Source organism: Squalius cephalus, assembly GCF_949319135.1.
Source record: "Squalius cephalus genome assembly, chromosome: 7".
Lineage (NCBI taxonomy): Eukaryota > Metazoa > Chordata > Actinopteri > Cypriniformes > Leuciscidae > Squalius > Squalius cephalus.
In genome coordinates, this window is record NC_137128.1 from 9,991,752 (window position 1) to 10,000,769 (window position 9,018).

General features: G+C 41.3%; 1 long non-coding RNA gene across 1 annotated transcript; it reads left to right on the forward strand.

Annotated features, from left to right (window-relative positions):
* Positions 1 to 6,010: 6,010 nt before the first annotated feature.
* On the forward strand, positions 6,011 to 7,262 carry LOC307162360. The gene is made up of 3 exons (XR_013821913.1): positions 6,011 to 6,262; positions 6,681 to 6,821; positions 6,927 to 7,262. It is a non-coding gene; the product is annotated as an uncharacterized lncRNA (long non-coding RNA).
* The last annotated feature ends 1,756 nt before the right edge of the window (positions 7,263 to 9,018 follow it).

Sequence of the window (9,018 nt, forward strand, 5' to 3'; positions counted from 1 at the left end):
ACGAATGGCATAGTTTTGGAAATTATTTCGTTTTATGGGGTGCCAACTTCACGGAGGTATCCAACCTGCCTTGTTACCACTGTGCAGGCTGGTGGTGGTGGTGTAATGGTGTGGGGGATGTTTTCTTGGCACACTTTAGGCCCCTTAGTGCCAATTGGGCATCGTTTAAATGCCACGGCCTACCTGAGCATTGTTTCTGACCATGTCCATCCCTTTATGACCACCGTGTACCCATCCTCTGATGGCTACTTCCAGCAGGATAATGCACCATGTCACAAAGCTCGAATCATTTCAAATTGGTTTCTTGAACATGACAATGAGTTCACTGTACTAAAAAGGCCCCCACAGTCACCAGATCTCAACCCAATAGAGCATCTTTGGGATGTGGTGGAACGGGAGCTTCGTGCCCTGGATGTGCATCCCACAAATCTCCATCAACTGCAAGATGCTATCCTATCAATATGGGCCAACATTTCTAAAGAATGCTTTCAGCACCTTGTTGAATCAATGCCACGTAGAATTAAGGCAGTTCTGAAGGCGAAAGGGGGTCAAACACAGTATTAGTATGGTGTTCCTAATAATTCTTTAGGTGAGTGTATATATATAAGGTCATTGCAAATCACACGGTGCAACATGGATCTAATAAAGCTGGGTACGACATGTATGTAGACTGTATGATGATGACACCTATTGAATCGTAGGCTATGACGCAAGTTAGAATAGAATAATAAGACATCATCAGTATGTGCTAGTGGTAAGCAAACAGAGCAAGATGAATCGTACTTTGGCAATTGTGGTTTTTATATGTGTTCTAAAAAAAAGGAGGAAGCAAAAGAGGAGAATATGGGCGTGGTCATGGCTGGGAAAAGAGGACAACTTGGCTTGGCACTAGGTCCGCAAACCATACTCGGGCCAGCCAGAATGGGGCTACCAACAGTAGACTGACCCCATCCTGGCGAACCCTTTCCAGAACTCCTGGAAGCAGAGCAATCGGGGGAAATGTGAACAGACGTGACCTCGACCATGCCTGCACCATAGCGTCCAACCCCAGAGGGGCTAGATGGCTGAGAGAGAGCCACAGTGGACATTATGATGTCTCCTCGGAAGCAAACAGGTCTACCTCTGCACGACCGAAATCTTCCACAGGAGCTCCACCACCTTGGGGTGGAGTCTCCATTCCCCGGGCTTTGGCCCCTGCCTCGACAGGCTGTCTACCCCCTGATGTAGATACCCTGGGATATAAATCACCTTTAATGAAAGTAGCTTCCCCTTGGCCTACAGGAGGATTGGGTGACCCAGCTTGTATAAGGGGTGCGATCGCAGACCCCCCTGATGGTTTATGTAAGAGACCACCGATGTGACCACCGAAGAGACCGAACAAGCACATCACGCCCCCTCAGGTCTGGGAGGAAGTGTTTCAGGGCCTGGAACACCGCCAACATTTCTAGACAATTTATATGCCATGAGAGATGATGGTCCTGCCACAGACAGGAACTTCCTGTGTTGTGGTGGGATGGAAACATTGAAGTAGGCGTCCTTCAGATCTATCGTGACAAACCAGTCCTCGGATCTGATTTGTGACACGATCTGCTTGAGAGTGAGCATTTTGAATTTGAGTTTCCCTTACTGAGCGATTTAACAGGCGCAGATCCAAAATTGGTCACAACCCCCCATCCTTCTTTGGGACAATGACGTGCCGGCTGTAATAACCTGACTTCCTACTGGGAGGAGGAAAATGTTCTATAGCCTGCTTTTGCAGAAGAGCTTTTGCCTCTTGTTCCATTACCAGAGCCTGCTTTGGGCCCACCACTGTGGGCAGGACCCCTCTGAATCGTGGTGGACGAGACCTGAACTGAATAGCGTAACCGTTTTCGATTGTCTGCAGGACCCACTGAGATAAATTTGGAAGTCTTTTCCACTCTGCCAGAAAATCTACTAAGGGTACCAGTCTCCCGAGACTGGCTTCTGGAGTGTTTTGAGCCGCAGACACAGTGCCCTGTAACAGCGCACCAGCAGGGAACAACTGGTCTAACTGCTCTAGGCCCCTCCTCAGAGGAAGCGAGCGCCCCTCTGGAAAATGCTCGCTGGGACCGTCTACGCCCCGGCATAAAGGCAGGGTTGGCAGAACAGACCCCTGAGGGCACCAAGAGAGAACGGGCACCGTGTAATGCGGTGAACTCAGTTTTATCTGGGTGGGGACTACCCTCAGCCAGTGGCGTCAGGACTTCTTTTTAGACAATGCCTTCTTAGCAACAATAACTGTCCTCAGATCAGTTTTGCCCCTAGAAGACTTCGCCTGAGAGCACCGCGCCACGCCGCGCTGAAAGAATGCTGTGGGGGAGCGCGAGACACGACACTCTGCTTTTTTTCTTCCTAAAACCTATTGATTACTGTATTTACTGAGTCACTGAATAGGCCAGCAGGGGAAAGCGGGGCATCCAGAAGGAAGGTTTTTTCTCTTTCCTCCATTCCTGAGATGTTCAGCCATAAATGCCTCTCCGTGGCCACCAGGGCTGCCATAGAACGACCAACTGATTTGGCCGTCTCCTTGGTGGCATGGAGAGATAAATCTGCTGCCTGTCACAATTCTCAAATTACGTCAGTGCTGACCTCCTCACTCTCGCTCATGTCTTTTAACAGGTCGGCCTGGTATGCCTGCAGAATGGACATAGTATGCAGGTATGCCGCGGCCTGACCCGCCACCGAATACGCTTTACCCACCAAAGCCGATGTGTTTCTGAGTGGCTTGGAGGGTAATGCCAGTGCTTTAAAGGACGATGCCAAATCGGAGGAGCGATGGCTCGCAAGCGTCTCTTCAGCCTTAGGCATCGCCCCATAACCACATTGTTTAGCTCCAACAATATTTGAATATGTGGATGTTTGTGGACTAAATATATGATATGATACTGGTCTTTTCCAGGACTTCGACACCTCGGTGTGGAGGTCTGGAAAAAACGGTAAGCACCGGCATGGAGACTGCATTCGGGAAGGCAGAAAGCGTTCATCAAGTTTGCGTTTCTGCCTTCTCTCTTGTTTGTCTGTTGGCCACTCTATGCTTAACCCTCTGGGGACCACAAACGCGCCCGCGCGTTTTGCTCGTTTTTTTTTTTTAGCAATAAAAATAAACACTAAATGCTCTGTTAATTTTGATCTTTCATTTTCGTGTAATACATCAATCGATCCTGTTCAGTTTCTATTTTTTTCTGTATACTCACAATAAAAATAAAGTGTTTTGCTTTTTGACAAATAAAGAAAAATTAACATGATGCGATTTCTGCCTTCTCTCTGTCAGTAAACTCCCATTTGAAACGCGTTCGAAAATGATCTATAACTCCGCGAAAATTCAGTCAAACAGGCAAACAGACCCACGGGCATAAAGCTTGAGATCGCATCTTTTAAATGAAGTCATTTATATAAAAAACAAATATTATCAGCTTCTGTAATCTGTATAAAAATAGAGCGACTCCTGTCGAGCTCATTACGAGCTAATTCACTGTAATGTGACCACTCCCCGGAGAGCGCGTGCTATTCAAACGCAAATTCTGAGAACTATTTCAGAGCTGTGAAACGCCCACATCAGCTGTAAACAAAGCGCGTCGCGACTCCTCGCGAGTGAGACATTATAGCCTACCTTATGGAGAAAAGATTCTTCAGAACAGTGCTGATGAGGAGCAATATCTCCTGAAATGAGGAGCAGATTCCGCTGAGGAGTGAGGTAGGCTGTTTTCTTTTCTCACGTGTGGAATACGTTATGGAATAACGTTAGTGTAGGCCTATGTAAACCGCAAAAAGATGAATCCCATTTCTATAATATGACTCGCCTTTCTGTGAGATGAATGAAGGGGACATATTTGTAAAGACTGTTTAGCCTAAATATGAATCGTGCGTCTGTGTGTGAAAGAATAAACTGCTTTGCTATAGCCTACTGAGATGAGTAAAAATCGACTGGAATATGTTGAAATAAAATGTATTTGTATAAGCAACATATTAAACTGCAAAAAAAAAAACTATTTTTGTCAAAAATAAATTCATAGACTAAGATGTTAGATGTTCCAATGTTGGCTATATTCAAACTAATGAATACATATGATAAAATGTAGGCCTATAATCTTTTTTTTTTTTTTTTTTTTTTTTACAAAGAAAGAGTACACTTGAAATATTGTTGAAATTGTAATTATTGTTGTAATTGTAACATTTTTAATAAAATAGCAAAACATATTTACAAGAGAGATGTAAGCGAAATCTTAAATGGTCAATATAAGTCTTCTTCTAAATACATCTTTTGTCCTTGCATTGTGGCTCAGTCAGTGTCACACCTGAATGAATGGCTAATTATGCAGAGTCATTATGCAGAGTGGGTGGGACATTGTAATCTAAGGTGTAAACTACTCCTCCCCCTCGCATATTGGCTTTCCAAGCAAAACCTGTTTTACACCATTTAAATCAATGTATTTTTTTTTGTGAACGATAAAGCAAGACTATTTTCACATAATTTTGAAGCTAGAACTCAAAGGGACAACATCCATTAGTCAAAAGTCTTGTGGACACATATTTAATATGTGTTTTGTGGTCTTAATTCAGCAACTTTCATTTTAATTTTTTCCAATAACCACGCATAAACATTATTCTCTTAAAAATACAAACATCTACATACACGTTGCTCGCATATTATGGTAGCCCTGTTTGTGCTATATAGAGTGAATTTACACCTTTGCCATTAACATGTTTATAAATAACTGAAAAAAGCACAAATGTCAAGGCATGTCAGAACATCTCAAGGACCCCAAAAACAGCTTGGTCCCCAGAGGGTTAATTTCTCTACAGCACGAGTGAGCACCTTCACTAGCTCCTCACATGCAGGAGACTCAAGTGACGAGTCCTCAGTATCTCCTGTACCAATACTAACAACACCCAGTTCCTCAGAACTGGATAGTTGCAGTACCGGGGCCTCAGCCTGGGTGCCAGAAACTGCAGAGCGTTCTTCCAAAACCTGAACTGAGGCACTGGATCTGACAGGTGAAGGCTGAGATAGGGCTGGGCCCATCTCAAACCCCGCTGTCAGATCCATTTGCGAACCCCACGTCAGAAGTCGCCGCTCTGCCTCGGTAGAAGCGGGACCCGAGCCGCGGGGGCCGCGAACCGAACCGATCGGCGGGAGCGCAGCGTTCTTAATGGTAAACGCTCACAATGCTCACAATCAGCCCCCTCGAGAGTTGACTGGGAATGCTGCACTCCCAAGCAAACAACACATAGTTGGTGTGTATCCCCACCCATGAGATATAGAGTGCAAGGATGAACACACTTCCTATAATGCTGCTCGCTCGCCATTATATATATATATGTGATAAAACTCCTGCCTAGATTCAACTAAGGACAGACAAAAACATTTTTCAGACAATGATTCACACAGAGCGCTTGCTGAAGGCACAGAAGCTAGCGCGGTTGTGATTCAGGCGTGCGTTATAGTTTCCTGGTCGATGAGGTCACCTCCCTATGAAGTTTTGTCTCACCATTGGACTGATTCCATACGTGCTTCATGACGCACTCACGCAGTGGCGTTCCTGCAGCGTTTCGACCCAGCTCGAGTTCCCTTGAAAGGGAACTAAACCAATCAGTGACCATGGTGACAAACAGGCTGGGAAAGTGAGAGAACTGAACTAATTAAACAAACTGATAACCAACCTACAAACACAGACATGAACAGACTCAAATAGTGTCAATGACAATGTTTTTGGTGAGTTTATAAGTTAATAATTTTCTCATAATGTAAAAAAGGTTATTACATTATGAGTTTAAGATTTCATTACATTTTGAGAAAATTATTACATTAACATTTTATTACAATAATAATGTAATACTTATTACATTATGTCCAGCTATTACATTATGAGTTGCTACGAACAAAAGTTAGAGTTGTAACCAGGGATGTTTTTGGAGTCCAAAGTCTATTGGACAATTTAAACAATTATGCAAGTTGATTTTTAGACTATAAGAGAATGATAATTCAGTTGATTCAGTGCATTGCTGGAAACCAAGAGCACAATCATGTTGATTTGTGTAACAGTTTTAATTCTCAATGTGTGGGCTATATCAGCAGATGATGTACTTTCTGTAAACATAAGCATTGAAGAACTGGGGAAAATAAAGACCATGGAAACAAAAATGAAATCTATGGAGATTGAACTGGAGAAAATGAAGACCATGGAAACAAAAATGAAATCTATGGAGATTGAAATGGAGCAACTAAGAACATAAAACAAAGGTAACATGATGGGACACTACATACATGACATGGTAGTCTCAGCGTAAAATGAAATGCAATAATTTGCATATTTATAACACCATATTGCTCATACTGTGATGCAATCTGTCTAAACTGCTAGGTTGACAAAGGTTAAGAAGGTGAATCTATATCTGTGCAGCTCTCATTTTCTGTCCATGTATGCACTGAACACTTTTTTAATGTTTTGTCATCAATGTAGCACTGACTACAAAGCTGAAAAAGTTTGAGGAAAAGACAAGTGTTTCGGCTAAATAATAAACAATTAAGTCCCTTTGCCCTTATTTTGACGTTTAGGGCCCTGAAACAAGTTCTAACAAGAAATATCATTACATCGATGAAATTAAAAGATATCTGAAGGTTATGCCTGTTCATTTTTTTCTCCCCTCTTTTTTTTCAGCAAGGGTGAAAGTAGCATTTTCAGCCACGCTGTCAGCTTTAGAGAATGCCCACAAGTTCATTGGCCCTTATGCAAATGCAATCTCTCTTGTGTATGAAAATGCATTAACTAACATTGGAAATGCTTACGACACAAACACAGGTAATCATGATATTGCTCAAAGAAATTCTAAACATGATGCTGTAAAATTGTATCAGGTGATTTACAAACTATTTTAAGAACCCAAGTTTCTACCGTTATCAACAGGAATCTTCACTGCACCAGTAAAAGGAGTGTATTATTTCAACTTTGTGCTCTTCAATCACCACGCCATGTCGACCGGTTTGAGAATGCTAAAGAATGGCCATCATGTGGTCACAGCAACAGATAACCCTCCCGGGCAAGACACAGAGGACACTGCGTCCAACGCTGTCTGCCTTCTGCTGGAAGAAGGGGACCGGATAAATCTTCAGCTCATGGAGAACTGTCGTATCTACACAGATGGGAACAGACGGAACACCTTCAGTGGACACCTTCTTTTTACTATGTGAAGTTTCAGGGGTTGTCTTTTGATAAAATAGTCAATCTTTCTTGAATCTGTGAAGAATAAAAAAAAAAAAACATATAAATTAAAAATAAATAAAAAACATAAATTAAAAACAAATAATCAAAGCTTGGCAAGACCAAAATAAATCAATTTTGTCTAAGTATGAAACAATCAAGAGTGTCAAAAGTTTTAAAATAGCTTACAAAAATCCTTCAAATGTAGTACCATTTCCACGCACTGCTTTGTATAATTGTTCTTTCATTTGTTATGAAACCTGTGTCAATATCAAACAATATAAATGTTTGTTATGTAGATGCTTGTAATTCTCACTTGAATGTCATACATAATTTTCCATGCATATTACATGAATAAAGTCATATATTGCTAGTGAAGACAATGAATAATTGTTTTAGGTCTTTTACACACTAATACGTTTTCGTTTGAAAACGCATCTTTTTCTCTCTGTTTTGGCCTTCCGTCCACACTGAGACGGCGTTTTTATTAATGAAAAGGAAGCTTTTTGAAAACGCTCTCCAAAGTGTTTAGATTTGGAAATGCCATTTTCGTGTTGAAGTGTGGCCTGTCAAAACTGAGGTATTTAAAAACGATGATGTAAGTTTAGTCATGTGACGCATATTGTAGGCTACCAATAGATATTCATGTTTATACTGGTATTGTGCCTGTTATGTGCTATTCACTTTCACACTGTTGCAAAAATATGTTACTTTGCACACTCTTCATATCACAGTCCTACAAACGTGAGAATTTACTCACATTTGCTGTCCTGTGGCAAAACATGAACAGTTTTAGCGTATTAGACCAAACATATAATGGTGAGTGAGTGCGACCTGGACGCACCAGTGAATGCTGAGATATTTTGCTATAAAAAATAAAACTATAAAACTAAGGTTTTACGCATGCGCAGAAAGGTGAATTTAGTGTTTTCAGGCATTTTCCAAAAGTTTCTCATCCACAATGAAACGCTAGTGTGGACGGAGAGCGTCTTTAAACGAAAACGCTATTTTAATGTATCCGGATTAATGTAGACATAGCCTTAAAAGGACACTACTGAAAATATAATCCAGCATTATCAGAGGAAGACTATAATGCCACTTCATTCATTCATAACAATCACTGCTTGACACTGCTAGTCCATTAAATTACTGACATATTTTCATTTAAATGAAGCTTCTGTGAATCTGTGCGTAAATGATGTCCCTTTCGCGATGAACGCTATTATTGTGCTTATTTAATGAAATCACACAGGAAATGTCTGCGTTCATTTGATTGTCCAGCTACAATGTAAAAATGTTAATAATTTTAACGATGGAAAATGTAAACTGCTACAGTGGTGCTTTTAAGTCCTTGTCAGCCTATCATTCTGAATGTTCATTGAGTTGTCGAGTCAACTACTCTCGTTTTAATCATCAGACGTGAGTTTATATTTCTAATGGAGAGCAAAATCTCAGAATCCCAGGTCCTTTCCTTTGGGGATTTTTCTTTCCTCTTTGAATTTTGTCAGGAATTATCCTACTATCAAAGACTAGTTCAAGTTCTAATTAAATAAGTTCATTCTCAGCGTTTTCTTGGTAAAGTACGGCACTGAGATTAGAGAACATTGATCGGTTCACAGTAAATGCTGCTAGATTCATCTTCATTCATCTAGTTTCAGTGCAAAGGTTTGTCATTTATAACATGCATTTGAAAGCAACACAATTAACCCTAACATCTTACAACACGCTTACAAACCTGTTGTCCAACAAAAGAGAATATTTCATGACATGTTTTTACCCCAGCTCATTTCATAACATC